Source organism: Cryptomeria japonica, chromosome 2 (genome assembly GCF_030272615.1).
Source record: "Cryptomeria japonica chromosome 2, Sugi_1.0, whole genome shotgun sequence".
Classification (NCBI taxonomy): domain Eukaryota; kingdom Viridiplantae; phylum Streptophyta; class Pinopsida; order Cupressales; family Cupressaceae; genus Cryptomeria; species Cryptomeria japonica.
In genome coordinates, this window is record NC_081406.1 from 289,501,627 (window position 1) to 289,515,879 (window position 14,253).

Here is a 14,253-nt window from a genome sequence, read left to right on the forward strand (position 1 = left end):
AAACTGACAAAATTTTCTTACAGGTATGAATGTTCAAGAAATTAGATTTTTTAGATTACTAAAATGCATGTGCAGGATGACATTTAAGGCAAATTTTATGCATTTTATCATCTAGCTAATTAAAAGTCTTCATTTGGGAAGTAATATATCATATCTTGTTCATCTAGTTTAACTAAGAGGATGAATTGTCAACATGCAACTTGCATTTTTGGTATTTTCTCTAAAATAGTTGCACATAGACTTTTAAAAGGACTAAAATGAACACCACGCTTGTTGGAGCAATATCTCCAAATAGGACTTAGCCAATAATTGCTTTGAAAAGGATAAAAAAAACACTTGCATTCTATGTCTCGAAAGTGGTAGGTATATGCTCTCCCCTTAATTGGGTGACCAAAAAGCCAAACCCACTCTTTTATGCTTTCTTTACTTTCAAGCAATTAAATCCTTTTAGAGGGCCTGCCTTCTCGAGCTACCTTGAGGGGGCCAGTGAGAAGGGACTGACCTAAAGTCAAAACGGGCTAATACTGAGTCCTTCCAATCCACTATAAATAAATCGTGTTTGTGACAAAAGTCCCAAACAACATGTGCTGATAAGTTCATACCGATACTATGTTTCCCCATAAACCCTATGGAGCATAACCTCTATAGGCTAGGAACCTTCTATATTTATAGAGCTAAAAGTGTCGCACGTATGGCCACATGACTGAAAGCCTTTACTAAAAACCACTTGTACTAGTTGCCAAAATCCTTCTAGTTGTTGGTGCAGGAGGTCGGATCTCTAAAGCGGCTCACATACATATGGTTCCTAGTAGAGATATAAAGTTTTCCATGGGGAGATTTCATGGAAACTGGTGCTTGGCTGCCTCAAAGAAGTGAGTGCCGAGGGTGGGGCCAATGGGGTCAAGCATCTAAATATTTGCTTTGAATAGTTTAGCCTCGGGAGAAACTCCACGTGAGATTCAACAACTATTGTCTCAGCCTGCCATAGGGATCGTACTTGCTTGTGCATTTTTGTTTATTAAAAATTGTGTCTTCTATGTCTATAACATGTTCCGAATGGTCAAAAATTGAAGAAAATTATCATCTATGAGTGAGCAAAAATCCAACAAATTTCTGAAAAAGTTTGATAAAAAGGGTAATACAAAATCTTTTCAACACTTGAAACACCAGACCAAAATGAAAGTGTCAAAACATCAATATCAAAATGATTCTTGAAGTAGGTTTTGTCTCTAAACCATCATATACTTTTCAAACTAGCTCAAACAACTAGGTTACTAATCCAACAAGTTATACTCAAAAGGTTCTATAAACATCAACATTTAACAAGCTATCGATTCAACTATCTTAAGTGCAAAAAATCAACATCTTTTTCAAGTTTCTCATCAGGATAATCAAATCCTCTATCACGAAGCTTGATTAAATCTAAACTAGGTTCTTAATCTTGGATATATCTTTCCTATTTTTAACCTAGGTTATATCAAAACCAAAATTGCACCAACTTTGGAATCAAACAAACTTGTGAATTGTCAAATGATTATATGAATTTTAAGTATCACCTTAAGAAAAGAAAACTCAGTTATAAAGCAACTCATAAAAGGATAAGATTCTTGTATATCAATCACAAGATCTTATTGAAACATAGGACATTCTTACACCATTTTCATCACTACTTACGTGGCTACGGTATAGAATTTGATGGTGAAACTCAACAAAGAGACACTTTATCCCAATGAACAAACAATATTCATTAGAAGATATATGCCCATATCCTTTTGATAAAAATATGAATATGATACCATTTCCGCAACATTGCGAGATTCCTAAATATGACAAATACGATGGAAAATATGATCCTTAAGATCACATTAGGAAGTTTTGTACTATGAGCATGGAATTTTCTCACGATGAAACTTACCTTATGCATCTTTTTCCTAGGAGTTTAAATGGACAATCAATGGAATGGTTTTCAAGATTACCATCCGAAATCAAATCCTTTGAAGAACTTGTGAATAGGTTTATTTCACAATATTCCTACAATATAAGGAATGAAATAACGATGCTAGATCTTTGCAATGTTAAACAAAAGAATGGTGAATCCTTTATGATTTTTTTACAATGATGGAAACGCATGTTTAATAGGTATCCCTGAGATGTACTTGATCATGAAAAAATGGACATATTCATTGATAATCTTATCAGTGAAATGAGTTATCGACTAAGGATGCAATGTCCTCCCTCTTTTGCCAAAATGATCGAGAATGGACTAAAAATAGAGAACGCAATGGTAAAGAAAGGAGAACTAAAACTTTACAATAATTCATACAACAACAACAACAACAACAACAACAACAACAATAATGACAAACCCAAATTCTCGTCAAAGAATAGGAATGCAACAATGAAGGGAATGATGATAATAGTAATACAAAACAACAACAACCAATTTTCAATCTATCAAGTCAAAACCCAAGCAATAATAATCCAGAGAACAACAAAGCTAAGTCCTTTTTCTCTAGTCCTCGAAGAAAATTCACAAACATTGGAGAATCTTTAGAATCAGCTCTAAAAACTTTACTTGCTAATAAATTGATTGTTTTGCCAAAAGCAAGAAATTATGAACCACCAGTCAAGCCCAATTGGTGGAATGACAATCATTTTTGCAACTATCATCAGAATAAAGGACACCTAACAAATGATTGTCAGAGATTGAAATACCTTATCCAAGATCTAATCGATAATGGAACCATTATAGTGGATAGCCATAAAATGAACGAAACACACTTGGCTTTCAAAACTCCACTCCCAAATTATGACAAAGGTGAATCGTCCCAATTAAAAGATGACAAAGGAAAAACCAAGGTGAATTACACTTATACATAGGATGATGTAGTGAATGTGATTATTGCTAACAAAAATTCATCTTCAAAACCAATCAATGTTATCACGAGAAGCAAAGCAAAGGTTACCTTTAAAGGTGTAGCAAAAGATCCAACAACCAATCCACAACAATACAATTTAGTAGAGTAATTACAATGAATACCCGCTCAAATATCAATTCTGGAACTTCTCAAGATTTCACCTATGCATAAGGAAATTTTGGAGAAAGCTTTAGTGGAAACAACAGTTTCAAAAGATTTGGATATAGATCAGTTCCAAAATATGGTAGGACACCTCAGAGCTCCTCATTGCTTATCATTTTCTCAAAATGATGATGCATCCTTGCAACATCCTCACAATGCTCCCTTACATGTTGAAGTCTCCATAAATAAAACTCATGTCAAACGTGTGCTCATAGATGGAGGAGCTGGATTAAACATTTGTGCATTAAGTTTGATAAAAGCTTTGGGATATTCAAAGAATGCAGTAGACCCGAAAAAGAAAATAACCATCAAGGCTTATGATGAAGCATAACGTTCTTCTAAAGGGATTGTTGTGCTACCAATAAAGATAGGACCTGTGGAAAATGATACATTGTGTCAAGTTTTAGATTTGAACCTCTTCTACAATATTCTTTTGGGAAGACCATGGATTCACAAGATGCAAATAGTTCCTTCTACATATCATCAATGTGTAAAATTTCCTCATGAAGGAAAAGAAATCACTATAATTGCAGATTCCAGTCAATATTGCAATAATTTGAATCTAACACAAGATATAAGAGTTCCACATAACAAAGAATCAGTATATCCTACCAAAGAACTTCAAGAAAAGTTATGGGAAACTTTTGAAGAAAAGCTCAAGTTAAATGATGAAGGAATGTGAAAGTATTCTTTGCAAAATTTTCCAATTTCCCCTAAGTCATATGGGAAACCTACAGATATTCAATCAAAGGCATCAGGAAAATCAAAACATATGTTTAAAGGAACCTTTGTTAGTGCTGGAACTCTTGAAGAGGAAAATCAAGACAAAGACATTCTTGGTTGGTTATACAAAGATGAAGATAAAACTATAGCAATAGAAAGAAAAGTCAATATTCCCATTAAAAAATATGGCAAAGGATATGAAATCATGCAAAAGATGGGATATGAAGGAAAAGGACCAATTGGTAAGCAACATCAAGGTATTTCAGAACCTATTTGTCCACACTCACATCTACAGAAGATAAATCCGGGCTAGGATATCTAAAGTCTAATCAAAAGAAACTGTAGCGTCCTAAAATTGCGACACTTGCAATTTCGACTGCATTTCGGTCTTCACGATGGCGACGCAACACGCAACCTGAATGGAGACCCTGAAACTTGCTCACGACACTGAAAACTGCATTTTTCAAGCACCCTGGCCTGAACCTCCTTGCACCCTGCTATCCCGGGAGGTGGGACTAGAGCGCCCAGCGCCCTGGTCCCTGGGTCCTATTTTGGGCCCGGTCTCCTAAGGGGTCTCGGGTCTTTTTGTTTGCAATTTGGAAATTAACTTTCCTGGTCGGCCTAAGGTCGGGAAAATCAGTCTATCAGCCCTAAATGACAAGTATATAAACTACATTTTCCTCTTTCATTCGATGATGATGGAAAAGGAATGGAAACTATACTCAAGCATTCAAGCATTCAAGCATTCCTTCAAGCAATTGATCATTTCAAGTCTCCATTCAAGGCTAAGTGTTGTATTCAAGTCAAGGATTCAACCATTGAAGAGGAGATCACATACTACATGCTACATACAACATACAACATACAACATCTAAACCTTCGCACATAAGGATACAAACATCCTTAGAACAAGGTATTAGTACTTGTTTTACATACATTTACATTTACAGCTCTTGCTCATTTCTTGGTTAATTCCAAAATCGGGGTTTGACCTAAAGGCAAACCCCTAATCCCTAACCCCCCAATCGTCTTCACTTTTCTATGTGTAGGTTGCAGGTACGCGACTGAAATTGAAGATCTGGAATCCTTGTGCAGAGACGAACAGATCCCCCTTCGTTTCGTGGATTTTTCGGAGGACCGTGGCGCCGGGCGCCATCATCCCGACAACTTTTGCTCAAATTTGCAGGACAGCACCGTATCGACATTTTACTGCTAATTCTAGGTCTGCAGCTTCATACTGTATTCCTATCTCAGTTTATAAGCGAATCTTTATTACTTTCTATGCATTCCTAGCTTAATTCTTCTATGCACATTCTTTACAAAAGAGGGTAGCCTTGCTGTCTTAACCCTTGAAACACATTTAGCATCCAATCTTGCATTGTGTGGGATTGGATCTTGTGGGTTTCAACCCCTCTTTTGAATGTAAAGTCTCTCCCCTAAGTGAAAACCATCGAATCCTAGCGAACCTCCCTTCTCTCTCCTCGGAGTTGGAAGAGGGGAGAACAACTAGGGTTCGACCGCGATTTTCCGCTTTACATTTTGGTGAACCCGATGTGAACATCCTTTCTGATTTTTCATGCTTAGATCTGAAAAAATTGATTACATTTCCATGTTTGATCTTTTGCAAAATTTTAGAGGTGATTGCATAAAAACCCTAAATTTTCTTTTTAGTAATTGAACTTGTGAAATGTCTAAATGTTAATGCTTGTTTCAGATCTGCCCTTCTATTACAAATTGTCAATTCATATCTATGCTTTAATTTTGAAAATTAAGTGGTTAAGTGTCAAAACCCTAATTTTTGGAACCCTCTTGATTCAACCTTTGTCCGACAATTTCACTGATCAAAACATCTCCAAATCAGCTGTAACTTTGGATTCCGCAATAAAATCACAATATCTTTCATCCCTGAAAATTTGGAAAAAAGTTGCGAGGACCGTGGCGCCGAGCGCCATCATCCCCGACATTTTTTCCGAAATTTCGGGAGCGAGATCTTACTGTGTTTTTCTGCTAAAATTCAGAATTTTGGCTGATTTTATCAATTATAACACCTTCAAAATTACAGTCAAAGTTGGTCTTGTGATTGCATGGATTAAGGCTTCTAAACATTTAAAAATCATTGAAATTGAAATTTTGTGTCAAAATTATGTTCTTACTGTCCTAAATCTGAAAAGTGTGTTATCATTCATTAAAAATTTCAGTGCTTTATTCAAATTCTTGCAATTTGTGACTTTTGAAATTAAGTGCTTAATTACAACAACTTCGATTTCCGCTTTCAAAATTGAATTTTGCATGAAATTGAGTCAATTTTCAAATTTCAAAATTTGCATTGCTCTTGACATTCCCTCTAAAATCATAAAATTCAAAATTTCAGTTTCCCTCTCTTTTTCAAAATTCAAATTTTGCATTTTTTGACAATCTTGGTAGGGTTCAATTTCGAGATCGCAACTTTAATTTGGCCTATCTACAGATCGTAAAATCACTCAATTTTTTTAGATTAGCTCTAAAATCATCATACCTTTCATCCCTGCAAATTTCGAAAAAAGTTGCAAGGACCGTGTTGCACTCCGAGCGCCACGGTCCCGAACATTTTTTCTGAAATTTCGGGAGACTGTTGTGATTGCATTTAACAGCTTAAATCCAGAAGATTGGCTAATTTTACTGAAAATTGCTACCTCTAAATTCAAAATCTTCTCTCTCTTTCTAGTGCATGAGTTTTACAACAATAAGCCCTACTTACACTATTCCCGTTAGACGAAGCCGTAGAATTAAGTCTTTCCGAGGTTTAACTACTGAGGAGATGGAACCTAATTTGAATAGCCTTTTTAACGAGGACATGGGTAATTCCTCTAATCCTCTTAATGATGAAGAATCTCTCCATGAGGTTTCTGAAGAACAACTTTCGAAATTGGATAACCAATTTGACGATTTTCGACAATGGATGTCTCAAGAATACCCTGATAGTCAAGCTCTTCCTTTAATTGAGGGTCTAAAACGTATGCTTCAAAGTGATAAGATGGAATTGATATTTTGTGTGGTATTGCACACATTGTGGATTCAAATGTGATGCCTATGAAGAGTTGTGCTGAAACCTTAGGTTATACACAACCTCCTACTCAAGACAATCATTCTATTCCTTTGATGACTCCTATTGCTAGTATACCTACTTTTACATCAAACATAATGACTACTTCAACACAAGACATTCCTCCTATGATCACCAGTCATGGGGGCAACCCTTCTTCTTCAATTAACCCTCTTCCTTCATTTAATCCGACTTCTTCATTCATTCCTCCAATGAGTGTTCCTATTACATCTTCACAAATGAACATGACGCAAGGGGGCAATTTGTTTAACCATTCCATCCCTCCTTGTAGTGTTCCTTCTGTCCAATCATCTCCTATGACTAATTATCATAGAGTCCCACCACCTTACTCTTTACCTTCTTTCAATAACATAACACCTCCATCTCAATCTAACACATCCAATATGAATTCTTCGACTGAAGCGATCATTAACAATCTAGCACAAACTGTCTCTTCTTTACAGCAACAAATTGCCTCTATGAATCAATCTAAGTTTAGTGTGCCCACATTTGACGTTGCGAGCCCACTTTTTCTTGACATTGTTCGAGCTATCCCTCCTAAACATGTTGAAATCCCGCATTTGGAACTTTATAATGGTAAAGGAGATCCTCTAACACATGTTAAGACTTTTCAAAAAATTTGTACTAATTTTGCTAATGACCAAAGGTTGCTTGCAAAACTGTTTACTAGAACATTAAGAGACAAAGCCCTACAATGGTATTGCTCGTTGCCTTCCTATTCTATTACTTCTTTCGAACAACTTGCAAATGCTTTCATTCAACAATTTCAAAACAATATAAGTCCTAAGGTTACTTTGATTGATTTAATGCATTGTAAACAAAGTTTTAAAGAAAAAGTGATTGATTTCATTGGTAGATATAAGCATTTGTATGCTCAAATTTCTCTTCCAGTGCCTAACAATGATATTCAAAGAATCTTTATTTCTAATTTACAAAAATATATTCGAGACAAACTTCTATTTTCTGAGTTTACTTCTTTCCAACAGTTGTGTGCCACTCTTCACAATTATCAACTGACTGTGAGTCAAATGGAACAATCACATCCTATGGCTCCGAGTGATAAGGGTGATAGCAGTCAAAAACCATTTGGGAAGTTTAAACCAAACAGAGATTCCATCAAATTCAATGAAAACATCATCAACAACAATGTGAATGCAGCATCAGGTGTGCCTCCTATTTCTAAATTTTTCAAGAAAGAAAGAAAGTATACTCCTTTGAATGAATCATTGCATAGTATTATGAATAAGTTATTGGAACAAAATGTGCTTACTCTTCCTCCTATAAGACAAATTGATCCTGCAAAGATTACTTCACCTTATTTTGATAACAAATCTTTTTGTCAATTTCACCGTCAACCTGGGCATGATACTGAAAAATGTTTTTCTTTAAAGGGTAAAATTCAAGATTTGATTGATAACAATACTATCTCTGTTTCTGGAATGAATGATAAAGGCAACACATCTGTAGCTCCTCCTAACCAAAATCTTCAGATTTTCACTGATCCATTGCCTTCTCATACCTCTAATGCAATTGAGGCTAATGATTCCTCTCTCTCATCTGATGGTCTTGTGTCTATGACTCCGAATGTGATTAACTTTGTAGAGCAGCAAGAAATCCCTAAAGAATCTTCCATCACATTTGATTCCAGTGAAACCATTAGGGCACCTGATGGTCCTTTATACATAGTTGCAAAAGTCAAGAATACACCTTGCCGTGGAGTGCTTATTGAAACACATTTAGCATCCAATCTTGCATTGTGTGGGATTGGATCTTGTGGGTTTCAACCCCTCTTTTGAATGTAAAGTCTCTCCCCTAAGTGAAAACCATCGAATCCTAGTGAATCTCCCTTCTCTCTCCTCGGAGTTGGAAGAGGGGAGAACAACTAGGGTTCGACCGCAATTTTCCGCTTTACAGAAACATAATCACCAACAACAAAAATGGAGAAAGAAATTGGTTTCTAAAGAAGAAAATTGGCAAGAAAAGCTACATCAAGTGGCTGAAACAGTAACCAATAAACAAAAGAAGCAAGAAGAATATGAAAAGAAAGAAAAGGAGATCATCATCCAAGGTGAAGAAAAATCTTGTCAACAAATTCTGAAAATACAAACAAAGGCAAAATCTTCACAAGATATTCCAGAAGCAGTAAAAATAGAGATGGTAGAAATCAGAGAACTCTTTGCACCATATGACATTCCAGTATGGTATAGTGGAGTAATCTTGGATAGGGATTCAGAAACAAACTCCAATGAATACGAATGGAGTCCAGATGTCTTATCCACTACATCAAGTAAAGAACATAATGAAGATCAAGTAGCTATCACAAAAGAAGACTTGTCTATAGCAGAACAAAAGATGAAGTTAGAAAGAAGGCAAGAAAAACTCAAAATCCAGAGAAAAGAGGTGTATGCAAAAAGGAAAGGAAATGACAAAGACAGAGAAGCAATGCCACAGGAAACACAAACACAGATCAGATATGGAAGATCCATGGAAGAGCTAAGAGATATTCAAGTTGGACTAACTATTAGTCTAGAAGAAGTTGAGTTTGAAAGGAGACAAAATCTATTAAAAGAATCTACTTCATCATGTGCACAAATATGTCAACTCCAAAATGCAAATGAGGTCGATCAAGAAGGAATTTACAATATCAAAGATGTGTGCATGGATATAATCCATTCGTTAAGGGACAAACGTTAGTTGAAGGACCACTTGAGTGTGAACTACAAAATGTTAATATTAATTTTGTTAAGACTAATTCAGAAACACTTGAGAAAGACAATTCTCAAAAACATTTAATCTATGACAATACCTATTCTACGCCAAGCTATGATCATTATGTCATGAACATTGAAACACCTAATGATGACAGTGATTATGATTTACCCCTTCTACATCCTGAACTAATTGATTGAGATAATTTAGACAACCCTGAACTAAATGTCTTTTCCAATGATCATGACTTAGATGTGTACCTTAACATTGTTGAACCTATCCATCCTAAGATATCTTCCATTGCAGAATCAAGTGATGTTTCTCATAGTCAGGAGAATGCCAAATTTTCTAGTCGCAAAAGTGAAATAAAACAAGGAAAGAGACCTATTGTTGAAAACCATTTCATGGCAACATTAGATCAATCAAAAGAAAAAACAAAGGGCGTATCTGATGGTGAAAACCTCTTAGAGGCACCAGAAGATGGAAAGTTTGACATTTTTCTTGCATATTTTCAAGAGAGATCTGCTATCCTGATAGAACCAATAGAAGCAATAAACATTGATACATCAAAAGGTCCTAAAATACTTCATTTCACTGCCTCATTATTAGAAAGAGAGAGGAAAGAGTACATGGAAATATTTAAGAAAAGACAAATAATTTTTTCTTGGTCTTATAGAGATATGCTAGGACTTAACCCAGATCTTATTATCCATCATCTTAATGTGGATTTAAAAGAAAAAATTATTAAGCAGAAACTAAGAAATATGCATCCGCATATTGCTCTCCTTGTCAAAACTGAGCTCAAGAAACTATTAGAAGTGGGTTTCATAAGACCAGTTGCTTGTCCATAATGGGTCTCAAGTATTGTACCAGTATTAAAGCCAAACAAAAGTATAAGAGTCTGTACAGATTTCAGGGATCTAAATAAAGCATGTCCAAAAGATGATTTCTCATTACCAAACATTGATATCATAGTGGACTTATCAGCAATCCATGAGATGTTTTCATTAATGGATGGCTTCTTAGGATATAATCAAATAAGAATTGCACCTGAAGATCAAGAGAAGACAACTTTCACCTGTGCATGGGGAACGTACTACTGGAATGTTATGCCATTTGGGCTTAAGAATGCAGGAGCAACTTATCAAAGGGCTATGATGATAATTTTTCATGACATGATGCATACATTCATGGAAGATTATGTCAATGACATACTTGCAAAATCTCACATAAGAAAAGAACATTTGAACATTTTAAGCAAGATTTTTGATAGGCTAGAAAGATATCAATTGAGATTAAATCCAAAGAAATGTGCATTTGGAGTAACCTGAGCAAAGCTCCTTTGATACAGTATATCAACTCGTGGCATCAAAGTAGATCCTGGAAAAGTTAAAGCTATCATGGAGATGGAATCACCCAAGAACATAAATCAGTTGTGATCCTTACAAGGAAGGTTGAAATCAATCAGGAGAATTGTTTCTCAATTGGCCGATAGATGTCTTCCATTTACCCATCTTCTACATAAAAATTTTCCATTCAAATGGGACACAAAATGTGAAGAAGCTTTCTTGCAAATAAAAGAATATCTTATGAGTCCTCCAGTACTGATATCACCAACCAAGGGGAAACCATTGTTACTCTATGTCTCAGCAACAAGTGTATCATTGGGCGCTCTCCTAGCTCAACATGATGATGAAGGAAAAAAGAGAGCAATTTATTATATCAGTAGAATGCTTGTTGGCTATGAGTTAAATTACTCCTCAATTGAAAATATATGTCTAGTAGTTGTATTTGCAACCCAGAAGCTATGCCATTATATGTTGATTCATTCTGTAAAACTAATAGCAAAGATAGATCCTCTCAAATATCTATTGAGAAAGTCAACATTGATAGGGAGACTAGCCAAATGGGTTATGATATTGAGTGAATTTGACATAGAATATGTTGACCGGAAAGCTATCAAGGGACAAGTCATCATTGATCAATTGGCCGATGCACCTCTACACAATAACATGCCTTTGCACATCGAATTTCCTGATGCAGATATCTTGATAGTAAGTACAAACTTTTGGGAATTATACTTTGATGGTTCTTATACTCAATATGGATCAGGTGCAGGAATCTTTTTCATCACACCTCAAGGACACACAATTCCAAAATTGTATAGACTGTGATTTCCATGCACCAATAATACTACAAAGTATGAAGCATTGGCTATAGGGCTTAAAATGGCCATTGAATGTAATGTCAAAGAACTACATGTCTATGGTGATTCACAACTTGTCATAAATCAAATAAATGATGAATATCAAACAAAGGATGATAAGCTTATGCCATACAAATAGCTAGTGGAGGAATTTAAAGGACACTTTAAAGAAATCACATTCACCCAGATTCCCAGAAATGAGAATAAAGCAACAGATGCAATGGCTACAATAGCATCTCTCTTGAAAAATAAAGAGAATAAATAGCATTACAAATTTCTTGTGGAAGATATCTTAACCCCTACCATCCAATCCCAGCATACCTATCGAATTTGCCATATATCAGGAACCAGTGAATCCTTATACAGTCAAACCTACCAATATTTGAAAGATCATATCCTTCCTCTAGAATTATCTCATAATCAACAAAGAAACTTTATCCGTCAGTCCTCTCTCTATACCATTATTGCTAATATCCTATATAGGCATGGTCTAGATGGTACATTGTTGAGATGTCTTGAAAAAGATTAATTTGAGAGAGTTCTTAATGACATTCATTCGAGTATTTGTGGTACACACTCAAGTGGTTTAACATTGGCTAATAAACTTATCAGTGTGGGTTACTTTTGGCCTACTATGGAAAGAGATTCATTCACCTATGCTAGAAAATCTAAACAGTGTCAGATCCATGGAAATCTAATCCATGCACCAGCACAAGAGTTATATCCTATGATGGGATCATGGCCATTTTCAGAATGGAGCCTTGATTTGGTAGGAAAGATCAATCCCTCATCTTCTAATGGACATAAGTTCATTCTGATAGCTACTGAATATTTTACTAAGTGGATTGAAGTAGTGCCTTTAACAATAGTGACAGGAAAACAAATACCATTAGTCATCTTGAATTACATAATCTATCGTTATGGCGTTCCTATGACCATTATCACTGATAATGGAAGGCCATTCAAAAAACAAGATGTGAAAGAACTATGTGAATAGTTTCATATCCAACATAGGTTCTCTACTCCATATTATCCATAGGGAAATGGTCAAGCTGAGGCATCAAACAAAACTATCTTGAAAATCTTGAAGAAAATAGTAAATGAAGCGGGAAAAGATTGGCACATTCAGCTAAATCCTACTCTTTGGGCATACCGAACTAGCATCTGCACTCCAACAGGGGCAACTCCATATTGTTTGGTCTATGGATTAGAAGCTATATTACCTATAGAAGTAGAGATACCTTCTCTACATGTATCTTTGCACGGTCTTATACCAGAAGAAGAACAATGAGTCTCTCGACTCCAAGAACTAGAACTGATTCAAGAACGTCGCCAAAATGCAACAGAACATTTGAAAGTATACCAACAAAGAATGGCAAGAAGTTATAACCACAGAGTCAAGCCATGTATTTTCTAGATTGGAGATATAGTTCTAAGAGAGAATCCAAGAAATCAGCAAGACCGAGAAAAGAAGGGAAAATTTGAACCAAATTGGCTAGGACCTTTTGTCATAGTAGCAATATATGGATCAGAAGCATACAAGTTATCTACCCCTGAAGGTGATTGGTTTGATGAACCTATCAATTCTATCCATCACAAGAAATTATACGCTTGAGATATAAAGTCCTGAAAAAAAATCAATATAAAGCATATAAAGTCCTGAAAAAATCAATAAAAAGCATATAAAGTCTTGAAAAAATCAATAAAAAGCATATAAAATCAAAAAAATGCAATAAATTTAGATGGTGAAAACTTGGAAAATAGGTGCTATCTAAAATGTGAGTTCCTCCATCTATGAGATCGCTTTGCGCACCTATCCACTCTATCCTATCGCATCTATCGTTACTATCTATCGCTAGCTTATCCATTTCATCTTTCGCATCCATTGCTCTAAACCATTTAGTAAGAAATATTCAGCTTACCAACAATTAACCAATCTTTGACATACTTGTCATAGTCACTCTCTTAGACCTTATCAAAATCAATGATATCCACATTTGCATCCCATCATGGTTTGGATCTTAATCAATTCATACATCAATAATAAATTTTTGTTTCCACTGGCGGCAAAATCCTAATTCCTTTTGCTAAGGTGATCTTTTGAATCTTTAAAATCCAAAAACATTTGAAAAACTTAGAAAATCCAAAAACATCTAGGGTTTTGAAATAGATAAAAAAGCAACAAAGCAATGAAAATCAAGGCATTTCATAACAAATGAATCATCAAACTTAGAAAATGAAGAATCAATCAGCAAGCTATAAAGGTTTATCAAAGATCATTCATTAAGATGATTATATCAATTAATGACAATTAGAACATGTGAATGACATACAAGGTTCAGTGTTTATATCTTGATTTTATTGTTAATCATGTACTCTATGCAACTCAAGGATGTCCATGACTAAGAGAAGCTATGATGGGGCATGATTAT